Source organism: Helianthus annuus, chromosome 4 (genome assembly GCF_002127325.2).
Source record: "Helianthus annuus cultivar XRQ/B chromosome 4, HanXRQr2.0-SUNRISE, whole genome shotgun sequence".
NCBI classification, from domain to species: domain Eukaryota; kingdom Viridiplantae; phylum Streptophyta; class Magnoliopsida; order Asterales; family Asteraceae; genus Helianthus; species Helianthus annuus.
Window position 1 is genome coordinate 66,374,133 of NC_035436.2, and position 19,138 is coordinate 66,393,270.

A 19,138-nucleotide genomic window follows, 5' to 3' on the forward strand; every position below is an offset into this window, starting at 1 on the left:
GTGGAGGAGGGGGAAAGTAAGTGTAAAGCAAGCGACGTAACTGGAGCCAGTCCTCCTCCATAGCTTGCTGAGTACGGATGACAGAAGCAACCTGCTGCTCTAGGGTAAAGAGGCGAGCAGCATAATCTGGGGGTAATGATCGACATGGCTGAAGAGGAGAGTGTGTCTGACCATGGCATGAACATGGTGGCAGCTGAGCTCTCTCAAGCTCCTGGAGACGCTGCGTGTGTGACTCGTGCTGATAAACGAAGGACATCAAAACATCCTCTATCGTGTGTCCCACATGAAATGGATGGTAAGGATCAGTAGGTGGCATGACTGGTGGTGTCGACCAAAGCAAAGGCTCACTGGTGGGGTCAAACGGTGCCACATGAAACGGTGAAGCAGAGGGTGGAACAGATGACATCTGGGGCATGAAGGGGATAGACATCGGTACGTGCCCGAAAGGATGGGCTGAAGAACCCTCTCCAAGCCTCGCTGGAGGTACAAACTGAGGAACCTGAAAAGTGAAATCAACATGTCGTGTAACAGGGATCTGAGGGGGCAAAGGTGGAACATCCTCATCAGCAGGTATCCAACCGTGCTGTGCATGCTCATCCGGTGGATCCATGTGGTCTGCAAACAGTGCGTGCTCAGGTTCAAGTGGAACGGGATCAAATGGGGGAGCAATAACAGGATCAACTGGTGCAATGTGATCAACAGGATGGTCAACAGGTATATCAGCAATAAGAGGTGGATCGACATGATCGGCAGCAATAACATGATCACCCTCCAGATGATCATCGACAGGCGGGTCAGCTAGAACAGGCTCAATAGGGATGCCAGCATGTATGGGGTCATGCTCAGGCATAGGGTCTAGAGCAGCTGCCTGCTCAGGAGCCAAGGCAGGCTCATGGTCATCAAAAGCCATCTCGAAATCAAACTCGGGATCAATAGGATCAACTGGATCAGCGGGATCCTCCATGGGCTGGTCCATCGGGATAACCTCAATATCATGATCCGGGTCGAATCCCGGAGGAAAGATAGGATCAGAATCCTTTATGTCATCATGGTCAAATGCAAAGCTAGGAATAGGTGCAGCAGAGGATGCCTGGTCAGGATCCGAATCGTGTGCAAAGTGCTGTGCGCTCACCTCGTGAGATGGTGCGGATGCCACAGACTCAAAGGAGTCTGGGACCGGTGAATGTGCGGGTGAGTCCTCGATAGGCTCATCCTCAAACAGATCAATATCGCCGTCAGCCTCGGCGTCAAGAAGTAAGTCATATGCGGGATAGACGGCTAAAGGTATAGGAGCCGGAATCACTACTAGGGGTAGGTACTCAGCAGGAGGGCCATCTGCAGGCTCATCAGCACCCTCGGGTAGTGCGAAGGGCCGGAAATCGTCATCGTCCGTGCTGGTGTAGTCAGAAGTGTGCACCTCGTGCTCTGAGGATACGAGGTCGTCAGATACTACAGGTAGGGGTCCGGTAGTCAGAAGTGTGCACCTCGTGCTTTATAGTTTAGGTTTTTGGGAAATAGTTAGACAACTATTTCGTGTTTATATTTTGCATGTACTTGGTAGTTAATCTCCTTCCCAAGGATGGGGGATTTAATACATGTGCGTTCAATTTATAATATTAAGTCTCACTTAATATATTTTCATTTCTAATTCCAAATATAAATATTTTTCTCAAAAATATTATATTTCCATTTCACATAATTTTTCCCCAAAAATAATACGTTGATAAAATATACGTTCATAATCATTTCCGTATAATGCGTAAGTTACGTTTTAGTAATCGTATGGTAATAATAATTACCGTTGTAACTTATATGTTCATCGTGAAAGCGTTCGTATTATTTTGGATTCGTCAACGTTTGTAAATATTATTTTTACCCTAAAAATAATATTTGTGTATTTTCACAAAATAATCATAAACAGTGTTGTGAAAAATATATTTACCAAATATATATTTGTCACGTTTAGTTTTGTGAAAATCCCACCTCCGAATATTTGTAAATAAAGTCGTGGCGAAATATATTTTGAAAACATGTCAAAATAATTCTAACACTTGTAAATAATTCTAAGTGTTAGGTTTTAGAAAAATTTCGCCAGAGTTTCCTCTGTAACTGGAGGTGGCCACGCTTTCAAGCGTATCATTTTCTTTTACAAAATCATTTCAACAACTTCTTGTTTCAATCAAACAATTTCTGACACATCAAACTAGTCGACAAGTATGTAAATCGCATGATCACATGAACTTGTAGTTTTTCCGAAAACTATAGTGTAGATCCCGTTATATTTTGTGGATCTTTGTATAAAATAGTTTAATCTCGTAAAAACCTCGTTTTTAGAATAAATCCATCTTTACATCTTTCCGTCATCTTTTACAAAGATTGTTATTTTGTCGAAACTTTTCGTTTCACAAGTGTTTATACACTTGTGGTTTGTAAAAATCATACTTGTTAGTGTGTCATCCGACTTTTAGAAAACATGATTTTCTCGACACTTGGTCCTTTGAAAATACCACTTGCAGATACGTAGATCCGCTAGTTTTAAACACTATTTCACAAGTAAAAATACTTTTACACAAGTTCATGTTTCTCGTGTGGTAGAGTTTCACCTTTTAACCCTTGTACCGTCCGAAACAAGCTTATGTCAAGATCCATGATCTTAACCAAACCGGGTTAAATGGTGATCCGAGCTACCACAACGTAGATCGGGCCTAAATAATCACAACTTTCAAATACTACAACTTTTACACCACTTATATGCTTTTAACCAACAAGATTCATGTTCTTAGTAGACTTTAAAGATTCAAAATGCAAGTTTCCGAGTTTTAACCGTTACAAATCTTATTAACCACCTTAGATTAGTTCGAGAGGGTGTTTTATGTGTTATACCTCTAGCTCGGGGCTAGGGAAGAATCTATGCGAAGAAGTGGTGGATAAAAGCAAGATAACGAGGTCCTTCGCCTTCCGTTAGCTCCAAGACTCCTTATGCGTGACCTTGAACACTTGTATGATGTTGGAATGGAATGAACTAAACTCGAAAATGGATGTGGAGGGGGAGGGGTGTTCGGCCGAGAATGGTGGAGCAAGAGGGAGAGAGTTGTGGTTGTGTTATGAAATGATAATGATCTTGTGTGTAACCCTTGATACTTATAGACAATTAGGGTGAGCTTAGTCCAATGGGTTTCATGTCTCCTAGATATTGTGCACAAACAATAAAATAATCAAAGTGTGTACCATGGTGTCCCCCTAGTTATGGGGCCGGTTACAAGGGGGGGGGGGGTCTTGGTCCGATTCCAACTAGATTAGTTAGGTTAGAGTTTAGTTAAGTAGGTTAGATTTAGGGGTTAACTCGGTTAGTGGTGTGATGCGTTCTAATGCGGGTGTTAGGGTACTCAGGGACCCTAACTAGCTCAGAAAAAGACCAATATTGTTAATGTCAATATTTTTTATGTTCCGGGTAAAGTCCGGTTGTTCGGTTGGATAGTAATCCGTTAAAGTGCTTAAGTAAGCTTTTAAGTGTCGTAAATAACATTTTTAGTGACACAACTTATTTCCCAAAGTGTCATGAATATTTTCCTCATGTTTTGGCACTTTATTAGTTAGCCAGAAGCTGATATGTTAATAAAAGTACTGTGTTTGGTGCTTAGAGTACGTTTTAGGCACATCCAGTCATTATATCTTATTCCTAGAGACGCAGTTCCACAACCCTTGTATCCCTACACTCACTATGGGTGTAGTAAAATATTTCTGGCTCATACAGGCCCTTAGAGGCAGTGTCTGCCTGATGCTGGCTTTATCAGCATGTTCAATAGGTTATCCGTTCAAATGCTACTGTGCTTTTGTGCATCATGTTTGTCACTAAGGTTCAACATGTAAATAGTGTAGTGACGGTATGTAAAGTATGATGCAGGAATATACAAGTACTAGAAATCAAGTAGCAGTTCATCAGCAATTTCAGTTAAGCACAGTAATTAAGCAGCAATTAATTATTAATTAAATCGTACGGATACCTGGTTTAGTGAGGGTTGTCACATTCTCCCCCCGTTAGAAAAATTTCGTCCCGAAATTTTAAGTTCTACTTGTAGAAGCAGGGTTCTCAGGAAATAGGTGGGGGTATTTCTCTTTCATTCGGTCCTCACGCTCCCAGGTGAATTCAGGACCATGTCTAGCAGTCCAACGAACTTTGACGAGCTTGACGCTGCTCCGGCGGGTCTTGTTTACTTTCCAATCCGTGACCTCAACAGGTTCTTCAACGAAATGGAGCGTGTCGTCAACATGAATTTCGTCGGTGGGAATGGCAACGGTAACTTGTGTTGGACTCTTCTTCAGATTGGATACATGGAATGTATCGTGAACACCATTTAGTTCAGCAGGTAAATCCAACTTGTATGCTACTAACCCGATTCTTTCCAAGATCTTGAACGGTCCAATATACCTTGGATTCAACTTCCCACGCTTCCCAAAGCGTGCCACACCCTTCCAGGGTGATACCTTCAACAAAACCATATCACCAACCTCAAACTCTAGAGGTTTCCTGCTTCGATCTGCGTAGGCTTTCTGCCGGTCACGAGCCGCACTGATGCGATCTCGTATCTGTGCGATCTTATCTGTGGTTTCCTGTACCATGTCAGGACCAACCAACTGTCTATCACCTGCGTCAGACCAACAGAGCGGTGATCTGCATTTGCGCCCATATAAAGCTTCGAATGGCGCGGCACCAATACTGGTGTGGTAGCTGTTGTTGTACGAAAACTCAACCAGAGGCAAATGTTTATCCCAGCTACCGCCCAAATCCATCACACATGCTCTCAGCATGTCTTCTAGCGTTTGTATCGTCCGCTCACTTTGGCCGTCGGTCTGCGGGTGAAAAGCAGTGCTCAGATTCAACTTTGAGCCAAAAGCTTCCTGGAAGGATTGCCATATCCTCGATACGAACCTTCCGTCTCTATCGGAGATGATTGAGAGAGGTACTCCATGGCGTGTAACAATCTCTCTCATGTAAATTTCGGCCAGTTTGCTCGTATTATCCTTCTCTCGGATAGGTAGGAAGTGTGCTGACTTCGTTAAGCGGTCCACTATTACCCAAATAGTGTCATGGCCTCTTGGCGTTCTTGGCAACTTCGTAATAAAATCCATAGAGATTTGTTCCCATTTCCACTTAGGAATCTCTGGTTGCTGCAGAAGTCCCGAAGGCTTCTGGTATTCCGCCTTAACCTTGGCACATGTTAAACATTTGCTCACATAAATAGCAACATCGCCTTTCATCCTAGGCCACCAATAGTAATCTTTAAGATCCTGGTACATCTTATCCACTCCAGGATGGATAGAGTACCGCGACTTGTGAGCTTCATCGAAAATAACCTTCCTTAAACCACCAAACAGAGGAACCCAAATCCTTTTCTCTAAACACAACGTTCCTTCCCTGTTTGGTACCAATAACTTCTCCATCCCACGGAGATACTCTTCTTCAAGGTTTCTTTCTTTGAGAGCTTCCTTCTGCGCGACACGAATGCGCAGAGGAAAGTCGGTTCGAATAACCATCTCCAAAGCCCTAACCCTTATAGGCTTGATCCTCTCTTTTCGACTTAGGGCATCGGCGACCACATTCGCCTTCCCTGGATGATACTTTATCTCGCAGTCGTAGTCATTCAACAGTTCTACCCATCGTCTTTGCCTCATGTTCAACTCCTTCTGGTTGAATATGTGCTGGAGGCTCTTGTGATCTGTGAAGATTGCGCACTTCGTACCATAAAGGTAGTGTCTCCAGATCTTTAGTGCAAAAATTACTGCGCCTAGTTCCAAATCATGTGTGGTATAGTTCTTCTCATGTACCTTCAGCTGGCGTGACGCGTAGGTAATAACCTTTTGGCGTTGCATCAACACACAACCCAATCCTTGACGCGAAGCGTCACAGTATACCACGAAATCATCAGTACCTCCCGGTAGGGTTAAGATTGGCGCGTTGCAAAGTTTACTTTTCAATATCTGGAACGCTTCTTCCTGTTTGATTCCCCAATCAAACTTCTTGTCCTTCTGAGTGAGGAGCGTCAATGGTTGAGCGATCTTTGAAAAATCCTCAATGAATCTGCGGTAGTAGCCAGCCAAACCCAAGAATTGCCGAATCTCGGTTGGCGTCTTTGGCGTTTCCCAATCCTTGATCGCCTCGATCTTTGTGGGATCAACATGTATTCCATCTCCATTCACCACGTGCCCAAGGAATTGCACTTCTCTTAGCTAAAACTCGCACTTAGAGAACTTGGCGTACAACTGTTCCTTCTTTAGCAGCTCCAGAATGGCTCTTAAGTGCTGCTCGTGCTCAGCCTTCGTCTTTGAATAAATCAAAATATCATCGATGAATACAATCACGAACTTATCCAAGTACGTCTTACAAACTCGGTTCATCAAATCCATGAACACTGCAGGTGCGTTTGTCAAACCAAATGGCATAACGAGAAACTCGTAGTGTCCATATCGAGTTCTGAAGGCTGTCTTCGGGATACTCTCCTCCTGTATCCGTAGCTGATGGTATCCAGATCGAAGATCGATCTTTGAATAGAAGCTTGAACCTTGAAGTTGGTCAAACAGATCATCGATTCTTGGCAGGGGATACCTATTCTTGATCGTCAGCTTGTTCAACTCTCTGTAGTCAATGCACATACGGAAACTACCGTCCTTCTTCTTGACAAACAAAACTGGAGCTCCCCAAGGCGAGAAGCTTGGTCGGATAAATCCCTTATCTAACAACTCTTGAAGTTGTGTCGACAGTTCTTGCATCTCAGACGGAGCAAGTCTGTAGGGTGCCTTAGCCACAGGCGCGGCGCCTGGAACTAAGTCAATACGAAATTCCACTTGTCTCTGAGGCGGCAACCCAGGCAAGTCCTCTGGGAAGACTTCTGGATATTCCCTCACGACAGGGATGTCTTCGATCTTTGGTTCTTCAGCTTTCTTATCTACAATGTGTGCCAGAAAGGCAACACATCCCTTTTGCAAACACTTCCTTGCCTTCAGGCAGCTAATAATCCTCAACGGCGTCTCACGCTTTTCTCCGTGAACAACAATGGTCTCACCATCTTCGGTCGGGATACGAACGACCTTCTCATGACAAACTATCTCGGCCTTGTTACTCGATAACCAATCCATTCCTACTACCACGTCGAAGCTTCCCAACTGGACTGGTAGTAGATCTAGAGCTAACTCACGCTCTCCCAATTCGATTACGCAACCTCGAATCACCTAACTAGCTTCTACTAACTTCCCATTCGCCAATTCAATCGAGTACAGAATATCTAACTTACTAGCGGCTAAACCAAGCATGTTCTTAAATTCTAACGATACGAAGCTATAATCGGCGCCAGTATCAAATAAAACGGATGCATAGCGTTGGTTTACAGGGAACGTACCAGTGACAACATTGGGATCCTGGCGCGCTTCCCTCGCTTCTATGTTGAAAACCCTTCCGCGGGCTTGGTTCAATTCCGGGCAATTCCTCTTGTAATGCCCAATATCACCGCAGTTGAAACATCCGGGCCTCTGCCCGTTTCCACCATTGTTTCCCGCTTTGTTGTTTCTCTGATTACGATTCATGGCGCCCGCTTGGTTTGCATTATTGGTCCGATTCCCATCACCTCCATTATTTCCTTGTGGGCGGTTCCCAGTACCACCACGGTTATTTCTATTCCCAAATCCTCCTTGGCCTCCCCGGCCAGCACTAGCCCAACAAGAATCCTTCGAATGGCCAGTCTTTCCACAAGCTTCACATACTTTCAGCCCGCAACGACCAGAGTGATGTCGTTGGCATGAGTTGCACTTGGGATGTGTACCCATATATCCCTTACCTTTCCTCCTACCACCAGCTGTATCCTGAGCTGGCGCGTTCTGCTCTCCTTTCTTAACCACCACCCCGGTGCCCTGCTTGAAGTTTGAAAACTTCCGCTTGTTTCCTCCAGATGACTCCACATGAGTCTCCTTATTCTTTGGCTCAACTTCATCAAACTTGTTCAAACGAATTGCCTCCTCGGTGAGAGCCACGCTCAAATCAATGGCTTCAGTGATAGTCGCAGGTTTGGAGGAGGTCACCATGCTTATGATTTGAGGAGCTAATCCCCAAATGAAGCGTTCAATTCTCTTGAACTCAGGAGTGACCATGTAAGGTACCACATGCGACAAGTCGTGGAATCTCTGAACATACTCTGCTATCTTAGGACCTTCCATTTTCAGATGCCAGAACTCGGTCTCCAACCTCTGGATTTCAGCGCTGGAACAGTACTTTTTGCGCATGAGTTCCTTCAATTCGGTCCATGTCAGCGCATAAGCAGCAGCTTCGCCAAGTGTCTGTACTTGCAAGTTCCACCAGGATAGGGCTCCATCCAAAAATAGCCCAGAGATATAAGTGACTTGCTGATCCAATGCGCATTTGCTCATGCGAAGAACGGATTCTGTTTTCTCAGCCCAGCGGACAAAAGCGACAGCACCTCCTGTGCCATCAAAGTTTACGGGCTTGCAGTCCAAGAACTGTTTGTAGGTGCACCCTGCACATACATTATAACATATGATCGGCATTAGCACTCCTGCTAAGGGAATCCATTTAGGTCATGGTATGTCTTAATGACTTAGGGTTACCATGAGGTGGATTGTTGTTGTTGCCAGTGTTGCCAGAGTTGCTTCCACTCATTCCTCCTTGAGAGGCAGCATATTGAGCAATAGCAGCAGCAATGACTTGTTGTAGTTCGGCCTAGGTCGTAGGCATTTGCTGTTGTTGACGTCTTGGCGGCATCTTCTAAAGATGTGTTTACGTCGGTCAGGCCATAGTAAAGCGTACGTATATAGTAATAGTAATAGCACATAACATCTCATGTTATCAATACTTCACAAATACTAATCACACAACATCCCATGTCACATATATTAACATCCCATGTCATAATAATGTAAATAAGCAATCAAGCGAATCAAATATGATGAGAATACTGCGATTGCCTTATATATCGAGACCACAACGTAAGTGTATCAGTACATCATTGTGTCATACAATCATCAATCAACTAGGGGCTACATCACCCCTGTCCAAAAGCTATATCAAGTCAGTGTCAAATACATCAAATACATCAAGTATGTGTCAAAAGTCAGTATCATCATGTAGTCTCCAAAATGCTGTGCAATCAAAAGCAATTGCGGTCCTCTCACCAACGTCTACACAAGCAGTACTGATGAGCTCTATACAGATGGCGGTGGAGGAGGGGGAAAGTAAGTGTAAAGCAAGCGACGTAACTGGAGCCAGTCCTCCTCCATAGCTTGCTGAGTACGGATGACAGAAGCAACCTGCTGCTCTAGGGTAAAGAGGCGAGCAGCATAATCTGGGGGTAATGATCGACATGGCTGAAGAGGAGAGTGTGTCTGACCATGGCATGAACATGGTGGCAGCTGAGCTCTCTCAAGCTCCTAGAGACGCTGCGTGTATGACTCGTGCTGATAAACGAAGGACATCAAAACATCCTCTATCGTGTGTCCCACATGAAATGGATGGTAAGGATCAGTAGGTGGCATGACTGGTGGTGTCGACCAAAGCAAAGGCTCACTGGTGGGGTCAAACGGTGCCACATGAAACGGTGAAGCAGAGGGTGGAACAGATGACATCTGGGGCATGAAGGGGATAGACATCGGTACGTGCCTGAAAGGATGGGCTGAAGAACCCTCTCCAGGCCTCGCTGGAGGTACAAACTGAGGAACCTGAAAAGTGAAATCAACATATCGTGTAACAGGGATCTGAGGGGGCAAAGGTGGAACATCCTCATCAGCAGGTATCCAACCGTGCTGTGCATGCTCATCCGGTGGATCCATGTGGTCTGCAAACAGTGCGTGCTCAGGCTCAAGTGGAACGGGATCAAATGGGGGAGCAATAACAGGATCAACTGGTGCAATGTGATCAACAGGATGGTCAACAGGTATATCAGCAATAAGAGGTGGATCGACATGATCGGCAGCAATAACATGATCACCCTCCAGATGATCATCGACAGGCGGGTCAGCTAGAACAGGCTCAACAGGGATGCCAGCATGTACGGGGTCATGCTCAGGCATAGGGTCTAGAGCAGCTGCCTGCTCAGGAGCCAAGGCAGGCTCATGGTCATCAAAAGCCATCTCGAAATCGAACTCGGGATCAATAGGATCAACTGGATCAGCGGGATCCTCCATGGGCTGGTCCATCGGGATAAACTCAATATCATGATCCGGGTCGAATCCCGGAGGAAAGATAGGATCAGAATCCTCTATGTCATCATGGTCAAATGCAAAGCTAGGAATAGGTGCAGCAGAGGATGCCTGGTCAGGATCCGAATCGTGTGCAAAGTGCTGTGCGCTCACCTCGTGAGATGGTGCGGATGCCACAGACTCAAAGGAGTCTGGGACCGGTGAATGTGCGGGTGAGTCCTCGATAGGCTCATCCTCAAACAGATCAATATCGTCGTCAGCCTCGGCGTCAAGAAGTAAGTCATATGCGGGATAGACGGCTAAAGGTATAGGAGCCGGAATCACTAGTAGGGGTAGGTACTCAGCAGGAGGGCCATCTGCAGGCTCATCAGCACCCTCGGGTAGTGCGAAGGGCCGGAAATCGTCATCGTCCGTGCTGGTGTAGTCAGAAGTGTGCACCTCGTGCTCTGAGGATACGAGGTCGTCAGATACTACAGGTAGGGGTCCGGTGGTGTCCGAGTCGCCAGTACCAGGCGAGTCCATGAGTCTGTAACATAAACATAAATATGCACAAATAATCAGTCACACGATCAAGTAATCACATCAATCACCAAGTAAGATATCACATAATCCTCCTAGTCCCACTAGCCTCCCAGACTGCTCTTCCTAGTCCCACTAGCCAATTCTCCCAGCCTCCGAGACTGACTCCCTAGTCCCACTAGCCAATTCTCCCAGCCTCCCAGACTGACTCCCTAGTCCCACTAGACAACTACCTCGATCCATTGGATCGAGCCTCGGCCTCCCAGACCAAGCCTCAGCCTCCCAGACTGAGCCTAAAAATAATAAATAAAATGCGCTCAACATTTGTTTATAGAAAGGTTTTGGATCTGGACTTAAGTGGTATGCAGTAAAAATGTTTTCGTGAGAGCCCTAGTGATCATAGTCTAGACTCGAGAAGGAATCCTAGTTTGCTATGATCAGAGCTCTGATACCAAGCTGTCACACCCTGGCTTTGCGGAAGCGTGGTTAATTTGGTGTGACTTCTTAATACCATAGCTTAATCATAACAAAGCTATATGAATTAAAAACATGCAAGAATCATCCATTAAGTTTTAAAACCAAATATAGTACCATTGTTTTAACGGGAAACACACCCTAACAACCATAACCTTGTTCAACAAACATTACAAACTTAAACATAACATAAACGCAGTTTAAGGACTGTGACTTGTCCAGGAAAGAGTCACATTCCCTAAACCCCGGATGATCTTGGAAACTAGTGCAGCGGGAAAACGTGCCATACCGTGCCAGATCTTTTAATTCCCTGAAATACATGTAAGTTGAAAAATCAACAATAATGTTGAGCGAGTTCATGTGTAAGTGAGTAAATAAACCTTCGTATTTATCAAAAATCCTGGTATGTAGCAAATAAGGAAAAAGAGATCACCAATGGTTTGCAAGGCCATTGATATGTGTGAAGTGCAAGTAGGAAGACTCAAACCTAGCGGATTTATGCGTTAGGCACAAAGTCACCCCGAGGTCCGTTATGCTGGGCCTGGGGCTGGGCTCGCTACACCCAGATAGATCTACCGCTACTGTCCCTCGGTCCTACAATGAGGATTAATGGCCTCAAGTTGCGCCTACCCACTCACATGATCTAAGTAGTAACCCTCCTTACGCTAACCATACCATGTATAAAGTACTCGTAAATAGTAACATGTATTTCACCCCCGCGGTTTAGAAAACTGAAAACAGTTAAGAGAAAAGGGGGACATGAACTCACAGTCAGTGCGTCTCTACCAAGTACTCCGAATGTCAGCTGTGCGACGACCTACATGTACTAATTCTATTAGACGGATGGCCGTGCCTTAGCTTTATAGTTTAGGTTTTTGGGAAATAGTTAGACAACTATTTCGTGTTTATATTTTGCATGTACTTGGTAGTTAATCTCCTTCCCAAGGATGGGGGATTTAATACATGTGCGTTCAATTTATAATATTAAGTCTCACTTAATATATTTTCATTTCTAATTCCAAATATAAATATTTTTCTCAAAAATATTATATTTCCATTTCACATAATTTTTCCCCAAAAATAATACATTGATAAAATATACGTTCATAATCATTTCCGTATAATGCGTAAGTTACGTTTTAGTAATCGTATGGTAATAATAATTACCGTTGTAACTTATATGTTCATCGTGAAAGCGTTCGTATTATTTTGGATTCGTCAACGTTTGTAAATATTACTTTTACCCTAAAAATAATATTTGTGTATTTTCACAAAATAATCATAAACAGTGTTGTGAAAAATATATTTACCAAATATATATTTGTCACGTTTAGTTTTGTGAAAATCCCACCTCCGAATATTTGTAAATAAAGTCGTGGCGAAATATATTTTGAAAACATGTCAAAATAATTCTAACACTTGTAAATAATTCTAAGTGTTAGGTTTTAGAAAAATTTCGCCAGAGTTTCCTCTGTAACTGGAGGTGGCCACGCTTTCAAGCATATCATTTTCTTTTACAAAATCATTTCAACAACTTCTTGTTTCAATCAAACAATTTCTGACACATCAAACTAGTCGACAAGTATGTAAATCGCATGATCACATGAACTTGTAGTTTTTCCGAAAACTATAGTGTAGATCCCGTTATATTTTGTGGATCTTTGTATAAAATAGTTTAATCTCGTAAAAACCTCGTTTTTAGAATAAATCCATCTTTACATCTTTCCGTCATCTTTTACAAAGATTGTTATTTTGTCGAAACTTTTCGTTTCACAAGTGTTTATACACTTGTGGTTTGTAAAAATCATACTTGTTAGTGTGTCATCCGACTTTTAGAAAACATGATTTTCTCGACACTTGGTCCTTTGAAAATACCACTTGCAGATACGTAGATCCGCTAGTTTTAAACACTATTTCACAAGTAAAAATACTTTTACACAAGTTCATGTTTCTCGTGTGGTAGAGTTTCACCTTTTAACCCTTGTACCGTCAGAAACAAGCTTATGTCAAGATCCATGATCTTAACCAAACCGGGTTAAATGGTGATCCGAGCTACCACAACGTAGATCGGGCCTAAATAATCACAACTTTCAAATACTACAACTTTTACACCACTTATATGCTTTTAACCAACAAGATTCATGTTCTTAGTAGACTTTAAAGATTCAAAATGCAAGTTTCCAAGTTTTAACCGTTACAAATCTTATTAACCACCTTAGATTAGTTCGAGAGGGTGTTTTAAGTGTTATACCTCTAGCTCGGGGCTAGGGAAGAATCTATGCGAAGAAGTGGTGGATAAAAGCAAGATAACGAGGTCCTTCGCCTTCCGTTAGCTCCAAGACTCCTTATGCGTGACCTTGAACACTTGTATGATGTTGGAATGGAATGAACTAAACTCGAAAATGGATGTGGAGGGGGAGGGGTGTTCGGCCGAGAATGGTGGAGCAAGAGGGAGAGAGTTGTGGTTGTGTTATGAAATGATAATGATCTTGTGTGTAACCCTTGATACTTATAGACAATTAGGGTGAGCTTAGTCCAATGGGTTTCATGTCTCCTAGATATTGTGCACAAACAATAAAATAATCAAAGTGTGTACCATGGTGTCCCCCTAGTTATGGGGCCGGTTACAAGGGGGGGGGGGTCTTGGTCCGATTCCAACTAGATTAGTTAGGTTAGAGTTTAGTTAAGTAGGTTAGATTTAGGGGTTAACTCGGTTAGTGGTGTGATGCGTTCTAATGCGGGTGTTAGGGTACTCAGGGACCCTAACTGGCTCAGAAAAAGACCAATATTGTTAATGTCAATATTTTTTATGTTCCGGGTAAAGTCCGGTTGTTCGGTTGGATAGTAATCCGTTAAAGTGCTTAAGTAAGCTTTTAAGTGTCGTAAATAACATTTTTAGTGACACAACTTATTTCCCAAAGTGTCAGGAATATTTTCCTCATGTTTTGGCACTTTATTAGTTAGCCAGAAGCTGATATGTTAATAAAAGTGTTGTGTTTGGTGCTTAGAGTACGTTTTAGGCACATCCAGTCATTATATCTTATTCCTAGAGACGCAGTTCCACAACCCTTGTATCCCTACACTCACTATGGGTGTAGTAAAATATTTCTGGCTCATACAGGCCCTTAGAGGCAGTGTCTGCCTGATGCTGGCTTTATCAGCATGTTCAATAGGTTATCCGTTCAAATGCTACTGTGCTTTTGTGCATCATGTTTGTCACTAAGGTTCAACATGTAAATAGTGTAGTGACGGTATGTAAAGTATGATGCAGGAATATACAAGTACTAGAAATCAAGTAGCAGTTCATCAGCAATTTCAGTTAAGCACAGTAATTAAGCAGCAATTAATTATTAATTAAATCGTACGGATACCTGGTTTAGTGAGGGTTGTCACACTACCAAAATATCCAATCGAATACAACTCAAAGTGAGAAATAAAATCTAGTATGTGTGTGTTGTATAATTCGTATGAACCAAAGTAGAGTGTAACCGAAAAACGATTTCGAATTTGAGGATGAAGAGTTAAACAGCAAGAAACGGCCTTTAGGCAGTTTTTATTTTAATTAAATTTGCCTCTAAAATTGCATTATTTTTCCATCTCGACCCCAGCCAGGGGCTCTGCACCTTGGACACCGCCAGGGACTGTTGCACCTTGGACCCTGCCCCAGGAGTGTTGCCCTTCAATCCCCGCCAAGGGTCGCCGCCCTATTGGAACCCCCATTAGGGGCTCTGCCCGAACTCTTAGAATTATAACAACTTAAAAAAGCGTGCACTCACGCACCTCCTAACTTATTTAATGTGTACACTTTGATTGTTAAGTCAATTCCGATTATACTAAAATGTTGGGAAAATTAGTGAATGGATATTTAGTTAATTTATAATTGAGTAAAAATACAATTACTAATTAAACTCCATTTGTGAAACTCTTAAGTAGAGTTTTATGTCACTTGATTAGCTTTTATTAGAGTTTTATGTCTCTAATTAAATCACTAATTAAGTGAAACTTTTATTAGAGTTTTATGTCTCTAATAAAATCACCAATTTTAAGAGAAACTCTTCACTACCCACAACTCTTGTAAAAAAAATGGTACGCTTTATGACTCATTGGAATGATGAGAAAAATACAAGAGAAAGATAATATGTATGAAGAATTCTTGGAGAAGTGGTGAAGACTTGAACATCCATATGTTGGGAATTATAGAGAGGTGAGTTTTCTCTACTCGATTCCATTACCTTCGTATCATTATTTTTCCACAAGTTCAAACACTGTAATTCTATTTGGTGTAACCTCAGGCGCGTGGCCATTTCCAGCAGTACAGACTGCTTCGGCTGTTGTACCCTGGGAGACAGACGCGTCGTCTTTAGTAGAGGCGCGAAATCTGTTTTAAGGGAAGCGTGTTGAACACGTGCCTCAGTGTCACACCCTGACTTTTGCGGAAGCGTGATTATGGTGTGACTTTCTTAATACCATTGCATTCAATCATAACAACAACTATATGATAAAACCATAGATTCATCATCCATTAAATAAGTATAAAACATAACAACATTGTTTTGAAACGTAGACTTCAAATTCAAGTTTTACAAACCCGCACAAATTGTTTATGAGTTGATTAAGGACTCATCCAAAGATATTGAAAAACGCTAAGGTTTGGAAGACGTGTCTCGTCCAGGAATAAGACACACTGACCAAACTCAAAGACCATGGATGACATCTTTATTCATAACATAGCATAAAAACTTCCAACGCCCGCCAGATCCACTTACTAATTCCCTAAAATACATGTAGTTTGAAAACATCAACAAAAGTTGAGCGAGTTCTTGTGTTTGTTTGTGTGTATGAGTAAACCTTTGAAATCATTGTAAGTATGTATGTAAGTTTATAAGTCCCGGTATGAAAGCAATAAGGAAACAGATCAATTAATGTGTAGCTAATACATTAATATACGTGACATGGTCCAGGAAGACTCAAACCTAGCAGACTTTGTACCGGGCTTCCGGCTGTAAGACATAGTCACCACATGGCCCATTCGGCGGACTCATGGATGGGGCTCGCTACACCCAGATAGATCTATCACTCTTATCCCTTGGTCCTACTGCGAGGATTAATGGCCTTAAGTATGCGCCTACCCATTCACATGATCTACTATACTTTCCTTAGCTAACCATACCAAATGTATTTGTTTGTAAGCATTTGTAATCGTTTGAAACATATACTTCACCCCCGAAGTTATAAAACTGAAAACAGTTAAGAGAAAAGGGGGACATGAACTCACGGTTTTGCGTTCTTCGAATCTGCCTGTAACTCAAGGTTTCCTCTGGCGTACACGACTACCTACAATGTACTATGGTCTTATTAGACGAGCGGGTCGTGCCTTGACTTAGTGTTAACGTTTCTGAGTTACGTCTCTTTTATGTCTTCAATATTATTTCAAGTTATAATCACTTGTTAAAATAATAACTATTTTAACTTTAAATTATATTTTAATTTTGGAATAATCGTTAAACAATATTTTGTAACAATATTTCTCAAGTATTCATATTCGTATTTCCTTCCCAAGGATGGGGGTATCTCATACATGTTTATCCGTATTCTTGTATTTGTATATCTTGCCATGTATTAGCGTCGTATTCCGGTGTGTACGTACTTTCTTAATAAATATCCAATATATATTTCCAAAACAATATATTTTCAAGTCTCACTTAGAAAATATATATAACTTATTTTGTCCCAAATGTATTTCAAGTTTATCCAAGAAAGCGTATATTTTTCCCAAAAATCATACATCTTCTAAAAACTCTAGGAAAATATATTTTTACTTCTCAAAATAATATATTTTCTCCTTGTCGAAAATATGATATACTTTGTAATAATAATAAAAATCATATTTTCATTTCTTTTGTATCCAAAATAATATTTACCAAAAATATACTCATAAATGTATTTTCCGGAATATTTGTAAGTTACATTCTTTCGTTCGGTTCCACAATATTATGTGTGTAACTTGTGTATTTATTTCTTATGATTTTTGGTAACATTTTGGATTGTAATTTCTTGGTATTTGGTTAAGTTATATTATTTCAAATCCTAAAATAATATGACTATTACACAAAGTATACAAATATTCACACATCATGTCTTTAATGTAAATATATATTCTAAATATATATTTATCCGTTTTTATTTATAAAAACCAACCTCCAATACTTGTATTTTTGTAACAAAAATTATGGCAAAGTTTATGTAGAAAATCCATGGTTAAAATACACTTATAAATACTTGCTTGAAAACACTTTTCTAAGTGTGTATATTTTTAGAAAATTTTGCCATAGTTTCCCCTAAAAATGGAGGTGTCCATGCTTTTAAAGCATATCATTTTCTTTTTAAAATCATCACAACAATCAACAACTTAACCTACACTTATCAAGTGCCATAACAATGCTTTTTACGTAACAACATGAACTTGAACTTTTATAAAAACTTGTAGTAACTTACTAGTGTTCTTAGTAAGCCTAGTTACCTTTAAAAATACGATTATTTATTTAATAACATCATTCTTGAAGATTTTAGATCTTTACAACTTGTATGATGATTTTTCAAAAATTAATCTTCTTGTATTTTTCTTGTTAACCATGTACTTTTATACTTGTTTCACCACTAGAAACATGATTAGTTTCTTTAAAAACAATGTTTTAGTAATTCTTGTGTATAACTTTAGTTTCTTGAGAAAACTAGTTTTGAAATCATCCAAGTTTATGATTAATAACATGTTACATACTTCGTTATTCATAAAATCATTTTCATTCTTCAAGTTCATGAGAAACATAAAGTATGAAGATCTTGGTCTTTCACAAGATCACCACCTCTACTTGCTAGATCATGTGTTTAATCACAATCTAGTAAGTTCCACATGATGTCTAACATCATAAACACAAGAATCAATCATCAAGAAGCAAAACAATACTTAAACAACATAGTTCATCAAGATTACTTCATTTATCAAGCTTATGTTCATGTTTTATGATTATGTTCTTTAGTGTTCTTCAAGTATTCATCATGTAACATCTTTTAACCGCTCAATATAGATATAAAATGAAGAGTAGAAGATCTTACTACTAGCTCAAGGCTTGGGATGATCAAGTGTAGAAAACAAGTGAATAAAAGCAAATGATGAAGGTCTTTCAACTTCCGAAAGCTCCAAGCTTCCTAACTTAGCTCCTTACACCATTGTGTCATCTTAGAATGGTTGGAAGTGTTTGAAAAATGATGGTGTTGTGGAGGTGGTGTATGACCGTGAGGTGGGGGGAAGAAGAAGGAGAGTAAGTGTGTTTTTGTGTGTGTGAGATAATGACATCTAAATCCCCCATGTTATACTTATAACCAATATTAGATGTTTAACCAATGTGCAATGTGTCTCCAAAGTACAAGTCAAGATCTTCCACAAATCTTATAGGATCAAAAGAAATCACAAGTGGGGGACCCACTTGTGACCATAAATTGGAAAGGGGGGGGGGGTATTAGTTGTGGTTTAATGGTAAGTTAAGTAATCTAGTTAGTTTTCAAGTGTAATGTTTAGGTGTTATGCATATGATGTGTTATATAGTGTGTTAGGGTGTTCGGGGATCATAACTAGCTCAGAGACATTAAAACAATGCTTCTAGTAAAATTTTAGTGTTTCGGGTAGTGTCCGGTTATTCGGTTAGATACCGGTTCGTTAAAGTGTCAAACTATTCCGTTTAGTGTTCTTTATGTACCCTTTTGTGACACTTTTAATTCCCGACACTTAGGAAAGCATTCAGGACCATCTAGTCATATGTTTGCATGTTACCACTTGTTAAAATGCTGATTTTTGCTGAAATATGCTGAATTCAGCACTTTGGGTGAGTTTTAGGCACTTTCCGGCACTTAAACTATCACCTAGTGAAGCAGTTCTATGGTCATTGCT